We start from the raw sequence: 17,908 nt of genomic DNA on the forward strand, positions 1-17,908 counted from the left end.
TAATAATCCTTATTTAAGCCAAATGATTCCTGCTATCAGGGTACTCTGCCACCTGCTAGCAGCCTTCATAGCAGCAGCGCACATACCCTCGCCTCAATGTCACCTAACACAGTAACAGCGGGTACCTGAACGACGTCACACGGGGTTTTCCCAGCATTCATAATTACCTGTCACGTTTTCGCGCGCTTGAAAATTTCGCATTTGCTTTACCGCATTTTAAAATCTAAAAGCTTGAATTGCGTACTCTAGGAGTAATAATCTTTCGATTTAGACACTAAAAGCAAAATAGAAAATGACCCTATTGTGAACTAGGCAATAAGACAATGCATTCTCCCGCATATTCTCATTTTTTCGAATTCCCTTGTGAATATTCAATACTCTGAATGCGTAATATGATATAACAGGGAAAAAATATTGAGGATAATTGATAGTAATAGTGTCAGAATAGGAGAGTTTCCTTCATCAAAGAAAACGAAAGGCATTGATTGCGATTCCTTACCCACAATTTGTGTATTCATAATAATCATATTATTTGGTTTTAGAAATCCCAGTTTATACGTATGTTAATGGTCAGTTTTAACTTCATTTGGAAAAAGCCAGATTGGCGCCCATGCGATATCACTCCACGTGACGTCACAGGGACCTAGAATCTATACGACCAGATTATGGTTTTCATAGTTTGAGATTACCAAAGCATACATGAGGCAAAGAGCTCAGGGAAATATCTCATAGTATTCACCCATTAAAATTTCCTATGGTGTCTTCGTTTGATAAGGTATTAGTTATCCTAATAAAATAAGCCAAGCGCTTTCTGCAAGCTGGTTACTCTGCCACCTGCTAGCAGCCTTCATCGCAGCAGCGCCGGGATTTCCCACGCCCTGTCTTCTCATCTTTCACCCCTATAAATATCCATAACCATCCGACAACTGAGTCATAAACATTACCTTGGAAATGTAGGGTAGTCAGTTATTTCGTTCTGGGGCATCCAAAACAGGATTTTTTTAAACAGGCTACTAAACAGAATAGTTTCAACTAATTTTTATTTTTGAAAATAACTTCATTTTTTCAAAGAAATCTTTTTAAAATTATTGAATTTTCAATATTTGGTTTTCTTTGATGGTTGTGAGTAATTGTGTTCCCATATTTTAGGGGGGGTGTCCGGACCCCCCGGACCTCCCCTCTCGCCAGGCCACTGCCTTGGAGACCCCCTTTCACAGGATTCAATCTTTCAGGAATGCGCCGTCGCTCTGCTTATCTCCATCGTGTTTATCTCTCATCTTATTTGTATTCTCCTGCTGTCCACCGCTTATCTCCCACTCCAACCTCTTTTGATCTTTCTCGGAAATTAGCGATCGCTTTTTCTAGACAGAATTCTGTGTGCGTGACCACTTACTCTTTTCTCCCACCGAACGTGCGAAGAAATTGAAATGGATCAGAGAGATAACATTGAGTGATTTGGTGATAAAGAAAAAAAACAACATTTTACTTCTTAACGATCGTGTCTTCGGTCACGTACGCATTCGTGAAATATCGAGTTGTGAAACATCACGAAAAAGCAGTTTTTCTTGGAACAAGAGTTAATCTCCCTTAATTTTTTCACCTTTCACAGATTGTATGGCAATATTATTTTGGAATGAACTTTAAGTATTTATTGTTCGACTTTTCTCTGATTATTCAGTTTGAATTTAATATATTCTTTGAAAGAAACGATACTAGCCGCAACTGAGAAAGAATTTCGAAGAAAACATATTCACTCAAACGAAAAATTAAGTTGCATTTAATAAGAAAAGAGATAAGATTAGATAAGCCCGCTGTCTGTGGGTATAAAGGCCTCTCACTGAGACAAAGGACGAGTATATCTCGTTCGTGTGGCGTCTGGGGAACTGATCCGCCATCTTGTAGTTCAAATCCTGTTATCTTAGAAGTATTTGACCATCGTTTCGGATTAAAATTTCTGTAAGTTTAAAAAAGGCATTGAAAGAAGAGGTTTGCTTCATGAGAGTGAAATAACTTTCTCATGTCAGTAACAGAAGTCATTTATTTGACGCTTCAGGATTGCCTTCCCTGCATTGGGAATAGGAGAGCTGAGGAAGGAGCGAATATCGATTTCAACCAGATTGCTTAAACCTATTGGGTAAGTACATGCAAACGCATTTAATCCACGCTTTTTTTATGATTTACCAATTAATGCGTGATTGTCTTACTTAAAATAAGCATGCCATTCAAGTGCAAGATTTTATCTAATACAATCGACCAACTGAGTTTGAACGTAATGTGTGGTAAGAATGGATAGTAAATACGTCTCTTGTTTTATCCTAAAAACGTTTTTTGCACACACTACTACGAAAATCTTTTTTTAAATGAAATCCACCAATTCCTTTTCCACGAGACGTAGTGCTATCGAAGAATAATATGTTCAAAATAGATTTTTAACTACCTCAATCAGAGGCCGGCATAAGGCAGTTCTTATGAACCGATTATTTACTGCTTTTGTTTAAAATAAATTGTACTCCTGGCAAAATGGAGGGAGACCTCCCGGCTGGAAGCACGAATAGCCCTTTTCGAATAAATATTCTTCGTTGACATTCGAAGCATTTGTTCCCTTCCGTTCGACAAATTTACCGCACATTTTAAGTACATTGACAGAACAGATCTTAAATTACGCGACTAGGTGGGGTCACATATTATGAAAATAGGCAGAATTGAATTTAGTTTATAATATTATAAGGTAAAAAACACAAAAGACAAATTTGTGCCTACAAATACCTAAATTAATATTGTTGGGACAACTCTTCCTGTGTACTTTCATTCTCAGCACAATGCTATAAAATATGATTAAATTGATAACTGGAATTTAAATATTTGTACAGTCAAAGTGAGCTCCTACCAATCGTATATCGCTACATCCAATGAAATACTGAAAGACAAATTTAATGAAAATCATTGAATATTAATGCTGAAAATTCCCTCTGAAATCTGAAATGGGTTTGATTTCTTCAGTTATTAGTGCAACAATTATCTCTTAAGATAAAGGAATAATCAAGGGAAATAATGTTCAATTAAATGTACGCGATTTGTAAATATATTTCCCATATAGTCTAAAAGTGAACCCATACAGCTCAGTGCTTCAACTTGCGATGGATATTTTTTTCCATCGTTTCTCTAAAGCGGCGTTTGCGATAGATAGATGTTGTAGTCCTTTCCTCATAAGTGACAAAAACAGGTGAAGGCAGAGTCAATGTGAGGCGGAGATAAGATATCGAAAATGGAGAGATTCTCGAATTCAATGCTTCTCCATTTATCTTTGGACGCTGAGTTTAGCCACGAGAGTTGAAATTCTTGCAGAGCGATGAGAAATTGGAAGATAGGCTCGAATATCATCCTCAACGACTTCTTACGATCCAAAAACGCAATCAAAACTTTAATTAATGCTTCCTGTTTGCTTCAGAGATACGTCCCATTAGCTTGTCAAGTATGATCAAGATTTGATTACGGATAAGTCTCTTTTATACTCTTTTTTACTACGGCACAGAACAAGAATACTTCCATCAGTCACTGCTAGGATAAAAAATTACGGATTATAGTCTCAATGAGTATATAATCACGACCCTACGGGCTCGATATTTTTTCGGTGCATTTCTAACTTGGCAAACGCGAACGGTTATTTTTCCGTCACTAAATATCATTTTTTCCTATGAACGTTGATATATGGTTAATCCGGCGGTAAGCTTTTTTTAAGTTTAATTTATAGCTTTTCTTCATGTCTGAACCTGTAGGATTCTGAAAGCTACCTCTAGATATTGAGATGCTAGGTATTGACCAATCGCTACATTATCCCACAGCAGGAAAGTGTAAAAAATCGTGTATTTCAAGGAACCAAATGAGTCTTAACTTTTTTTATAAGTATCATTCGAAAGAAAAATACCGAAAAATACGTAATCAGAATGCCAATATTTCAGCAGAATGCATGTCATTTATTGAAAATTGTGTGCTTGGCTATTTCCACTGTCAATGATGACAATCAAATGATATTTTGTCGGAGTTATGCGTAAAAAAATGGAACTTCCCTCGAATTTCCTAATAAGGAGTTATTTTAAACGTCACAGCCGTGAGACACAATCTTCAAATACGGATATCAAGTAAACATTTAGCGCGTTTATTTGAAGAGTTACACAAATATTATACTAAATTAATAAATGGATAGTTACAAATTCAATTATAATTGGGAGAGAAATATTTTGTCTTTTGTAATCTTTGCTTTATTTAATTATTCATATCAAACTCGATGACACATTATCTTTACTCATACAATTATTTCATTACTCTTCTTCTCTTTTCTAACCAGCTTCTGTTTTCAGTGTACGTTACCTCTGTATGAATTTATTTTCCCAGAAATTTCAGCCACAGCAATTTGGCGACAATTTGAACTACTTTTCTTCATTCAATCTGAATGTGAATGTAATTCAATTTCTGCAGTCAATAGGATTTCAAAGAAAGGATATAAAACCTTTTTAATGCAAATAATATGTACTAAAGATGAGCACTTCACTCCGATTTATATCGATATTATGTCCTCCAACTCAACTGTATTCTTCTGAGTTTCCCATCCAATCTGAAATTTGGCTGTCTTTTTCTCTCTGAATTCAACCTTTTTTGTATTGCGTAGGGTATTTTGAAATCAATTCCGTTTGCTGTTTTCATAGCGTGATGAAGTTTGAATAGGAACTTACGGAATGATTCCAACATGCATCGCCCTATATTGTTCACTATAGAATAAATAAAAGTAACGGCCGTCATGATACGAGCTCGTGAGGATGGACACCAGTATATCAGTCACTTATTCGGACGGAGATAAAATGGAGATAGTTTGACTTGTTCAAATTTTTCCAGTCGTTGTGTTTACCGACAATGTTTACCGACAAATAGTTCTATAAATATATTTTTCACTTGAGCGATAGCGGCAGTACAAATTGCATTTTGATCATTTTTTTCCCGTTCTACTACAATGACTATTTTGAAAAACTTTTTTGTTTATTTTTTTTAAATAACGGCACAGTAGCCATCCCCGATAATAATGGAAAGAATTGATTAACATCAAAGAAATTAATCTCAATTTTAAATGTATTTTCAATGATTTTCTATTCCGATCCATCTTCCTTAGTGCTACCACAAGCAAAGGATATTTTTCCATCACATTCATAAAACGGTCTTTGCAGTTAATGCAGTGTTGTAACAAGGGATATGCTCCGGGGGGAATGGGAAGTGACCCCGTTTGTAAACAGGGAGTTCGGGAAAATTTTAAATGTCAGCAAATATATTTCATACCATTTTGGCAATTGAAATTTAACTTTAATCAGACGTAGGTGTTGAGGATGTGCTAGGAGAACGTGTTGGTCTCGGGTCGGGAATCGAGTGGGATTGCGCGAGACTCTCGAGACCACCAAGACGAGTCTCGAGACGCGAATTTCATGTCTCGGCGTTGTCGGGACGTGACGAGTCTCGTCAAGACTCTCGACTGCCAGGCGGGGCTTTCGCCGCGCCGAGGGAGTCTCGTCCCGACAATGCTGAGAAATGAAATTCACGTCTCGACCGCCGAGATGAGACTCTCGCACAGCATCGAGCTATCGAGTCAAGTCGAATGCGGCAGTTGTGAACTAGGCAACAAGACAATACATTCTCCAACATATTCTCATTTTTCGAATCCCCTTCTGAATATCCAACACTTTGAACGCTTAACCCATTCGCTTACAAAGACGGCGATTCGCCGTCCGCTCAAAATAGGCCCTTGGTTACAAAGACGGCGATTCGCCGGCCTCGAATAATACTATTTTTCCCACCTTTGTTTAGTCCATTATTGTCAATTATATTCATTATTTATATTCCCAATTGCTTTTATGTTCTTCTAATGCATACTTCTATGCTCTTATGATATTGTTTTCTTAATTTTATCCTTGTATATACTCAGTGGTTTAGTAGGTTTTTTTCAGGTCTTCGTTTGTCGTGAATCTAATACACATTCAGCAACGGCACGTCTTATTTCACTTTTCTCCCAACATCTAATTTGATAAAGTATTGATGGGTCACCAATTTATAGTCATTGTTAGATGAGGAAATAAATGTCTTACTTTGTATACATGATATTTGCCATCCGCCGAACGTAGACGTACTCCTTATCTTCGTCTTGGTTGAAATTGCTACTATGAAAAACATACAATGTTTTCCACAGCCCAACAGAAGCTACTCTTTATCCTCCTTTTGATATATACTGCAATATCAACAAAGTCGATGAATTGCAGGTTGAAGCCCTAGCCTTTCGATAATACGCATTAGTTCACAGCTGTCCTTCCGTCGCAGACAGAGACGCTCGCGCTCGAGACCTTGTATACTCGCGCTCCCCCCGTAGCAATGGCCGGCAAAAAGGGCAAGATTTTGACGGACGATGATTTGCAAAAGTATCTATTTGATAGTGACGTGAGTGATTGTGATATAAGTGAAGAGAGTGACATCGATAATACTGAATACTCGGGAAGTGGGAGCAGTGAAAATAGTGAAGAATTTCCTAGTGAGGATGAAAGCCGTCCGTCAGTTCCAAAAAAGGCGAAGGTGGAAAACAGGTGGCATTGGTGCTCAAAAAACAACAGTGTGACAGAATTTAGATTCTCAGGTAATTCTGGAATAAATGAAAGTGTTCTCTTGAGTTTAGGAAACAATCCTAGTGAAAGAGACTTCTTCTATCAGTTTCTTGAAAACGATTTTTGGGAAGTCATCGTAACAGAGACTAACAAATACGCAGATGCCTTTTTGAAATCTGATAAAAGAAAAAGTGAGATTACGAAAGGGTGGTTTGATACAACTGTCGATGAGATTCAGGCCTACTTTTCATTGTGTGTGCTAATGGCACAAGTGAAAAAAAATAAGCTTCAGAAATACTGGAGTCCGCGACAAGTTACGGAAACACCTTTTTTTAGAAGTGTTATGCCTTATAAACGTTTTTTGTTGCTGTCGAAATTCTTACATTTCGTTGACAACTCCATTGTGAATGAAAATGATCGGCTAAAAAAGATATCTCCAGTGATCAACTACATAAATAAAAAATTTAGTGAATTGTACATCCCTGAGAGGAATCTTGCCGTGGATGAAAGTCTCATGAAATTTCGTGGCAGGCTCTGCTATGTGCAATATAATCCAAGTAAACGTGCTCGATTTGGAATAAAATTTTACAAGATATGTGAAAGCTCGTCGGGATACTGCCTACAGTATTCAATTTACACTGGAATAAAACCGCCAGGCGCACAAGGAATACCTTTTAGTGCAGCGATAGTGTTAGAACTTTTGCATCCCTACTTTTGCAAGGGTTACACTGTGGCATTAGATAATTGGTACACATCACCTGATCTTTTTCTGAAATTGATTGATGAGAAAACTAATGCCTTAGGCACAGTTAGGGTTAATCGAAGAAATATGCCAGCAGAGTTCAAAAATGTAAAGTTGAGGAAAGGGGAGGCAAAGATAGTGTATAGCAATGGAATTGCTGCAGTGAAATGGAAGGACAAAAAAGACGTGCATGCACTGACAACACATCACAAGGACTTGGAAATGACTGATACAGGAAATAAATCAGTAAAAACTAAAGAAGCCGTGAGAAAACCAAAACTAATTCTTGATTACAATTTACAAATGAATGGTGTTGACAGGCAAGATCAGCAATTAGCTTCGTTTCCAGTAATGCGCCGTTATGCGAAAGGCTACAAAAAAATATTTTTTTATGTCATGGATATGGCTTTATTCAATGCGTATGTATTGTATAAGAAACAAACAGGCAAGAAGGTTTTATTCGACGACTATAGAGAGAACGTAGCCGAGAAAATCCTAGAAGCGGTGAGTATGCCGGACTATAAAAGACGCGGGCGACCAGCATCAGGCCCCTCACCCATGCGATTCCAGGCGGCAAACTGGGGTCATTTCCCGATTCATATCCCGCCAAATGCAGTAAAGAAAAATCCATCACGTAAATGTGTATGGTGCAAATCAAAAGGAATAAAAAGCGAAACCAGGTGGAAGTGTGAAGAATGCCGTGTCGCCCTTCACCTACCGGACTGTATCAAACTCCATCATACGAAATCAGCGTAAAGGTAAATTTTACTATTTTTTCATAAATTATTTGCAACCATAATATATTATCATATATTTTAGAATAATAATAATAATAGACGTCAAGTGAAATATAAGAAAAATGAAAAAAGCGAAAGAAAATCTTCGTTTGGCATGAATGGCAAGGAGATAAAAAAGCAACTTTTTTTTTCAGATTTGTGCCACATACAAAAACGGATATCTCCAGAAAAAATCGGTGGATTTCTACAAGAATTTCAATAATTGCTTAAGATACCGTCCTTAATGACAATACAATAAAAAAGTTTTATTCTTATGAAAATTGTGCATAAAATTTATTTGTTTATAATTTTCACATTTTTTTATAAATGTTTGAAAAAAATGTTATGGACCAATTGCAACTAAAAGTAATTAAAAAAAAGGTTAACCTAACCATGTGAAAACTTTCAATTCGATCAATAATAAACTAAAAAATTTATAAGCTTTTCATCATTAGAACGTTTTCTAAAAATAAATAGTATTTCTGACGGAGTACCGTGCCAGGGAAAAGGTAAGCTAATGGGTTAAAAGAACCATTCAGCGGCATTCAGTTTCCTTGTACATTCAGTCCACTTTCTCACCTCTTGAGTTTTAAACACAGCACACATGATTCCGAATAAATTGCACCCTAACCATCCGTAGGGACATATTTGTCCCAGACTATATCTCAAAAACTATTAGATATAAGGCTTTTATTTAAATTTTTTTGTAAAGTTATTATAAATGTTTGCTGGTGATTTCCTTGCCTTTTTGCAAGGTTGATGTTAAAAATATTGAACGTGACAATAATGTAAATTAACGAAAGGTAGTCACAAAACACCAGAAAAATGTTTCTATGGATGTTAAATAAACAGTAAATGATATAATAATACTAAAAAAATAGTTGAATATTTTTCTACCTAAAAGATCCAATTCCTAAGTTTAGCCGATTAAATCACAATGACCTTTTTCAAGCATAATGCCCTCATTTGAGGACGTCAAAATGTTTCCATTAAATGGCAAAAATGTTAATTTATAACATTCAATATTAGAGTCAATCACACGTAGAAACTTGATTTTAAAAAATGTTATCGTTTGAATTTAGTAAATCATGCATGAGAGGGCTAAAAAGATATTTTTATGCAATTTAATGGCTGCAATCCTTATGGTCATTTAAGGGTTAAGACTGTTTTACTGAAAACAATTTTATTCAATATCAGAGAATACATTCAGTAAATTTTAGGTTATACTTCAGTTTATTAACAATTAAAAGTAATTCCCATTTTCGTCATTCTGTCATTTTTTTCACAAGGTTAGGTCAATAGCATAGGGTTTCAATAGCGGAAGGACCTAGGCGTCGACGCACCCTAACAACCATTATTACTACTAAAGGCAATCAAAAAAAATGGTGAAAATGTTCTATTTCGTCACTCCAAGGAAAACGGTCAGTTTTCAAATGTTTAAAATTTGGCCAATAATTATACAAGTATGTTTAAAAATTTTTTGTCAGAAATCAATTTGTTATTACTTTCAGGAAATAGTATTAAAGATGTTCTTCAATTTGCTGGGAAAGATATGTGCACAAATTGTTTAAAAATCGGGGAATATTGCAAACTTCAACACTTATTTTAAATAATTAAATGAGATACAAGAAAAGAAGCACCTTATTATGGACTATTAACCCATAAGTGCATAAGTTTTTTTTGCCATATATTCGTTAAAAATGTGAGTTTGCGGAAAAAGTTACTCCTTGCAGCACGTAGAGATTTAAAGAAGATGCCTTGGTCAGCATCAACCCATATCTGCTGCGCTGACTTTTTTTAATGTAAGAATATGGAACATATTTTTACAAACGGTAGTAAATCAACGAACTTTTGCACCAACAATTTTAAGGATTAATGCAATTAATGAGCTAATTCTTTCAACCCAATAGTTATATTAGATTATTTATTACTATGTTTTCAATGTGGTTACAATTTATGTTGATATTTGGCTTAACTTGTATATTAAAAATACTATTCATTCAGATCGATTAAGTTGAAATATTTCAAATTACTGTTCTCGCGTTAGAAACCACATTGTTAGCAGTTTTTCATGGCATAAAAGTATTAGTCTCACTATAAATTCATTCGTGCATGAAGGGTTTTTCTTGAAATTGAATAACCATATTCGAGAATATGTGGAACAATTTTAAGTTACATTAAGCACTTATTAATTAGCTGGTTATTAAATGTTACAATTCTCATTTTCCAGGATTGATGGCGATGGACACTAAGCGTTTTCTCTTCTACGATAAATGTTAACTGTGTTACTAGTACTAGAGTATGTTTTGAGTACATCAATAAATGTTAAACTGCCTGTATGGATTTATTTTATTGCATAGAAAATCATCCACCTCCATACGAATCCAAAATTTCCTGTTGCAGGGGATATGTTATTGATGGTTTGTCAAAAGTCATATGCTAACATGTTTTATCAACTTAGAACTTTGATGGGAGTTCACAGCTGAAATGCAGTTGCCATGTGTGAGCACAATGAATATCTTACGATCGAGTTGACATATGTTAAATTCTGAATTCCATTTGCACTCACACTGGCATAATCTGGAGATATATCAACTCTGAGCTTTTGATTGTAGTAAGAATTACTTAACTTTCTTGCCCCTTACAGCTGAAGATATCCATAGAGATGCATCATCGCTTTTCAAAATGTACAATGTATTAAATTGATTATGTAAGAATGCCATTGTAACAATTGAAGATTACTGCTATCCAGTATGCCTTTATCTCCGTCATATTTGGCTGGCTGGGAAATGCCTTCAGTAAGCTTCTCAGATTTATTTGTTTAGGCTGTTCCCTTTTCTTTATTAGCAGAACTGAACCAGTCAGATCAATGAGATTGACTGATCTTATAGTTATCTTGAGTCTCAGGTTAAATAGTATAAACCAACTAGTCAACAGAATAGATTAGTTCCAGACCACATAGTCTCCCTGAGAACAGCCCAATTCCAGAGCAGTACAGACCAGTTACAGACAAAGCTATACCTGGGTCCAGACCAGTTTACCCACCCGTTGTCCAGACCAGTTGCAGACCAAACTGGTCTGGAGCAATGTTTCAATTTCTTCCCAGTTCCAGATCAGCTACAGACCTTTCCACTCATGTTCCAGACCAGCTCCACCCACGTTCCAGACCTTTTTCCAGCTCAGTTACAGACGAAATATTTTTACCTGGGAATAGTTAAAGAAGATACAAATGATAATATAATGTCATTTTTGTAGTTTAATTAGAGAGAAAACCATGAAAAATACCTAATCATAGAAGCCAGTGCAGTAAATTAAACAAATTATACAAAAAATGTGGGTTTAGCTATTTCACTGTTCAAGATTTCAAATAAGTGACATTTTTTCGGAGTTGTGTGTAAATAAAATTGAAACTTCCTTCTCAATGGCTGGAAAACCATAATTTTTATCGTCACCATCGTTATCGATACTCTTCAAATACCTTTATGGAAAATGTATAGTGAGAAAATGAAGTATTAAGGATAAGTTATTTTATACGTGAAATTTCAAACCCCTTCCCCGGATTTGATGACTTAAAACCTCATGCAATATTATGTTTTTCCGTAATACATTATTTTTAATTTTATCAACAATTTCACATAAAAAATATTTTGCGATTGATTCAGTACTTTTATGGGTTATCTCGGACAATGAAACTCTTCGAAGGGTTAACAATGTAAATCTACTTACCTGTGAAAGTGAGTTTTAAAACGTGAGACTTTATTTCTGAGTGTATCGGAAATTTTAGGACAGCGAGAAATTATTCTTTTAAAAAGAATTCAACGCGACCATTTTCCTCTGTTTTCCACATTCTTTCTCAATTAAATATAGATATTCCCTTTGTGCTGCTACACACACACACACACACACGTACTCCACCTCCTCAACACCTGATCCTTTTTTTCTGGAAACCTACCCTTCCCTATCCCAACCTCGTAATAGAAACGGCGCACAGTGGTCCGGATTGCGACAAAGTAGAACAAAAAATCAGATTTTTGAAGGATTGTTTTGAAAATTGCACCACAAATGTTTTTTTGGCATACTCACTCCATTTCTGCAGTTATTTTTGCAATTACAACATTATTTTAGAAAATCTTGAGGAATTATAATTCATAATTATAATCCTCCTTAGGATACCTGGAAATAGGGTGGTGACAGAGTTTCCATTGGAATATATGCACCTCATTTGTTTAGGGGTGATGAGGAAGATGATGGTGTCATGGACAAGTGCTGTTCATAGAGTGCGGCTTCCATCCAGAAGCATAGCTTTTCTCAATCAGGATATTTTCGGACTTCAAAAGTTTGTGCCCACTGTTTTTTCAAGGAAGCATAGGGCAATAAGTGAGTGAGTTTTGATTGGAAAGAAGAATTTTATTTTTTGGATTTTTTTATGAAGGACCTCTTGTAATCGAATTTTTGGATATTTCAAAGTCTTTAACTGGTCCCTTGATGCTCGATTTATCCAAGTTTCAGGGTTGGGTTTGGAAACAATAACATATTACATCCAAAGATGATTTCTGTATGCGAAGTGTGGCAAGGTTAATAAAACTATTGGCTTGAAACATTAGCCGAAAATAAAACTTCGTGTGGATTCGAAACTTCTCATCATAGGCAGATCAAGGGGGAGGCATGTGCAGCTACAACAAACCCTCCACCGTACGAATTATTAGCTAATCCTATAGAGAACTTACCTGCTACTCCCACTACTGCACTATCATCCAAATGGTTCCACACGTAATTTTTATGCTCAAATAGGGTTTGGGTATGAAAACAATAGCATTTGAATAACCAATGCTATTGGAAAAGACAAGGTTAGTGGTCAACAGTGGAAAAAAATAATCTTTTTAAAGGGTCCATCACCTTTATTTTCTAGGACACAACATTTCTTCAGCATCTTTCTGTTGTAGATTTATTTGTCGAACTAATTAGTTTTTCTGTATTAAAATATGGTGTTAATAAAAACTGACCTTCTTTATATGGCTACATTACACTTGGACAATGTCTGGATGGATTGCACATTACACCCAGGTACTATTTTTTTACTAAAACTATACCAATACTCTGAATATTCACAGGAATTTCTCCATACACTGTCTCAAAATGATAAATCCAAGTTTTCACTATCACAAACAGGCAGGGATGGGCAAAGCAACAGACTTATTTTCAACTTTGATTAGAGAAGTTGCAATCGCTCGAGAACAGCCATTTTTTGCTCATGTTTGCTCTTGTACTTCATTTAAGTTTTCCCCTTTTCTGTAGAAGTGGAGGTCTCATTTGTATTGGAAAGAATGCGGTCCTCTTGCATCAATCGATTCGAATTATGTATCTTCGTCAGCCTCCTCGTTACCGTTTCCGGGGATAGCATGCTCCATTTGCAGGTCCTCGGGCTACATTCGTCATTCTCCTTCAGGAGCTCGAGAATTTTCCTCTTCCTAATCACGGGGCGATCTGGAGAGAATGTAATGTCCTGATTCGTGTATTCTATTACCATTATTCTCAAAGGGTCTTGCATCATTTTCCAGCTCATGTACTGTCTGTAAAAAAGCAAGATACCCGAGTTTGAGGAGCTCCAGCGTCTAAACGAAACAATCAATTTCAATGCAACAAAGAGCATACGAAAGAGAATTCATTTCTGTGTTGTAACATGTAGTTAAAAAAATCTTCGGATTTATAGTATTTCCTGTTCTTAATGTTTTCCCCGAAAATTGTGCCCGTTTTATGCGCGTAAAATCAAGTTTCCCTAATTTGAGCGCTTGACATTACCGTAGTTTTCGTTCCTATAAATATAATCTTGATATGAACAAGCCACATCTATCACTAGTAGTTAGCCAAAATCAAGCTGTTTATGCCACTAAAATTAACGCAGTTGTTGTATACAACGCAAACCTCTGCTAACTTCCAAACCAGGGGTCAATTGAAAATTGATACGTGCTATTGTCTTCCGTAGAATGTTAGTAATACATATACGTATATCATACACGTTAAATGTCAGCAGTAAAACAAAAGTAATAAACAGGCAGCGAACCGACAGCGCAGTCCCCCACCTGTCTACTGGCTGTGGTCCAACAAGTAAGGAGCGGAGAAAGCCGCTTCCGTAAAAGGGAGAGAACAGTCCAAGTAATATTAGCCTCTTGGTGCAGCGTGGCTTCCGAGTTGCCCTCAGCTCCGATTCCTCGTTCAACGATAGTTCTCCAGCGATGCTGCAGGCGTCTTCAGGTTTGAAATGACGGATGCAGATGTTTTGCAGTCTTATATAAGGCTTGATTATGGAAAGATGCGGCAAGGTATGGCAATTGGCTGGTTTGGGGAAGTTTCTTCCAGGCGTTGGAGAGCGAGTAGCTGTCCTCCCTGTTGAAGCTTGGTGTTTTGGCTATTTCGATAGCCTCTTCAATCAGCCGGGGAAAATATTGCTTCTGTCTGGTGATGAGTTTCCGAAGTACACGTTGTGCATTGGCCTTCCTCATACATGCTTGGCGATGGTGGATACACGAAATTATCTATTCTTGGTTGCTCTTTCATTCTGCATTTCAAGGCTCGTGATGTTTGGCACATGCACGAGTCTCCGCAAGAGCACTCGACTCGGTATATTCGTCTTTATATCTGGATGGCACTAGGCCTTTCATATGGAGTCGTCTGTCTCCTTGCCACAGGATTCTTGCAGAACACGACAAAGTCACAAAAGTGTCACTATGCCGTGTTTTGCCAGAACCGTCGCACCTTTTTCCGATGTCTCGGATGCATACATCCTTAAAATGCACAATGGAAACGAACTAAAGGCCCACCAAAATAGACAATTTCGTATATTCGCCATCGCGAAGCACGCTCAAGATTGACTTTGGAAACGCTAGGAAATTTTGGAAGACAAATGGTTCCTGAACTGGCCGCTTTCAGACGCTGATGAGCTGTGCGTCAATTTTTCCGCCACTATTCCTATCTTCAAAACTTTATCGCAGGTGACTATTAAATCCTCTTGAGCAGTCTTCTCCCGGACATCAAAATGGGGGACTACTTTCACCTCCGGAATGTTTTACCCAAGGGAATTCCATCGTGAGTGATAATTTAACGTTGGAGAGACAGCGACTCCTTGGGATAATAATGAGGTTGTTTCCCCTTGCCTTCCTCATCGCAGTACTACAGCCGTTCACGTAACTGTTCTCACGCCTGCAGTGAAATGAGTGTCGCTGTACTGACCGCCGTGGCCTCTATCTTTACTCATTTGAAGATGACCCGCTGCCTTCTCCTCCAGATGATGCGAGGCATATTTAGAAGCCTTCCATCGCCAAATCACGGCATTTCCAAAGTCTTTGTGTATTATTTATTTGGCCTATCTTTCCCAGGGATAGGCTCATATCTGCTCGAATTACTGCTGCCTTTTCTCCATGACTGCTTATTCGACATATTAACTTGCTTATGTCGCAGCTTAACTTAATGATTAACCCATTATTCCCCAGACTGCACATAGGGCTTTTAACTCCGGTTATTTCGTATTTTACGGTTAGTTATGGCCTAATTAAGATTAATTTTCCGACAAAATTATTATATTCAGCATCATATATGATTTGCATAATGTTGCGTTTACGCAACGCTGGGAAAATAAAAGCAAAAAAAATTTCAAAACTTAGGATGCATATTTTATTTTTCATCGTCTTTTCTGATGTACTGTTCAATAATATGCTGCTCGGAATGAACCGTAGCGCTTTGAACAACATAATTATCCTTGATTTGCAAATTTGACATCTTCTTAGGGAATTATATGTAGCCTGCGGATAAAATGCCGTATTCTCCCTTGACGGGCATGCTGCGGTTAACCCCACATACATGTTATTTTTCCTAAGGTGTCCCGCATGGTGACACCGATTTTTATGCCAAATGTCATCAGCCATAGTATTGGAAACGATTTCTAGTCTCAGTAAAGTTTTATGATCTCGGACCGAAATTCTAACTGAGGAATTACTTTGCCCGTGACTTAGGCGTAAAATCACCACGAATTCACCACTGCACTGTCAACCCCTTTTTGGACTAGAGGCCACCTCCGTTTTTTGCTCATAAAGTGGATACGGTAGCGTACAGCATAATTATCGAGAAAATCTACGCCTCCCATTCCCTGATTGTAATCGTTGATAATATTTCGATTTTCTACGGGAATCTCCGGGAATATCTTTTCGCCCTTACTATGGGTACCATATTCCCATAATTTAAAGCAACAGCGATGACAGAGTTATCCTGCCATCGCACTAAGAGAATATTTTTTGACCTGTCAAACGAATAGAAGAAATCCCCGTTAGGTTTTTTTTTGTCAAATCTCTCGAAGATTGAGTGCGCAGTTTTCCGTTCGATTTCTTCTCTCTTTTCCCGTTGAAAAATAACAATTATCACTTAAGAGATAATAATTTGTAGACTTACCAATAGATTGTAACTGATGAAGAAATTATCAAAATACTTGGCAAGAATTTCCGGAGACTAACAAAAAAATTCAGAAAATTTATTACAGCCCTTTCTTCTAGTGAACTTACAAATCCTAGGCGCATAACTTTTAAGTTCCACCTCTCCATATGGCAAAAATTCATATAGATAGCCTGTAGATGAGGCCAGGCACCACAATGTATAACCTACTCTAAATTGTTCCCCACGAATGAAAATTTTAGCTGTGTGCCACCTAAAATATGGAACCATTTGTTAGGAAAATTCTTAACTGAATGGAATTTTGGTTAAGTCTATTGAGAAAAAATTCCAACTTTCAAAAATGTATCACTTTGTGTAGTTGAGAATTATCGGAGAGCTGTCGATATTTATTTAATTCATCAAACCAAATCCTCGTCATAAATTGCCTCGCAATTGTGACAGACATCTCCTCTTGGCTTGTCCAGTACAACTTAGTGCGTGATAATATATGATACCCCGACTACATTACCATTCCAATTATTTTTTTATATCTGCCTCACTCTGAGTAAATATATGGTTATTTATCTCCTCAGCGTAATTATTGAGTAGCTCAAAATTAATTCAATTAATTTTCCGCTGAGAAATAAGTGACGGAGCTCAATTGGTGAGTGGCCTCCATACTGAGTAATAAATGTTTCTATTCCCTTTTTCACACAGAAATTCGGGACTCCTACGGAGGTAGATTCTACGATATTTTTTTCATTTAGATGAACCGCTGTTTGTTCTTTGCATCTTTTACCTGGGCGTGCGCGTTTACTGGACGATTTTTCTTTTGATACTGCTTGAGTAAAATATGATTTACCTTGCAGCACCTCCTGCAATATTCGAAAAACTGAGAAGATGTAATCCCCATTGTAGTTCCAAAGTTAAGAAAATATTATAAATCGCCTCTCGTGTCAATTTACATTCTTCAGTTACCTTCTTGACGCTTCTTATAAAGTATACGTCTGAGGCGTGTAGAAATAACGAATAAACTTTTCTTCAATTTTAAATCTGAAGGAAACCCCTGAATAAATTAATTAGCAAAAATCCGAGCAAAAACTACTGTGGTATGATTGATATAATTACTGGATGAGAATTAAAGATGCATTTCAGAGGACAATTTCATTGATACGAACCCAACTGAAGCTAGATTATAAGCCTTACATCACCTAAGCGATAGAAGAAAAAATAGGTAACTCAGGATTGCACGGAGAAAATTCCTATGAGCGACTAGAGGAACGCTCCACCTTCCATCACAATCCTGCTTCAACTAATTGGTTTCTCACCCTCTCATTCTA

This window comes from Ischnura elegans (genome assembly GCF_921293095.1).
Source record: "Ischnura elegans chromosome 13 unlocalized genomic scaffold, ioIscEleg1.1 SUPER_13_unloc_4, whole genome shotgun sequence".
Lineage (NCBI taxonomy): Eukaryota > Metazoa > Arthropoda > Insecta > Odonata > Coenagrionidae > Ischnura > Ischnura elegans.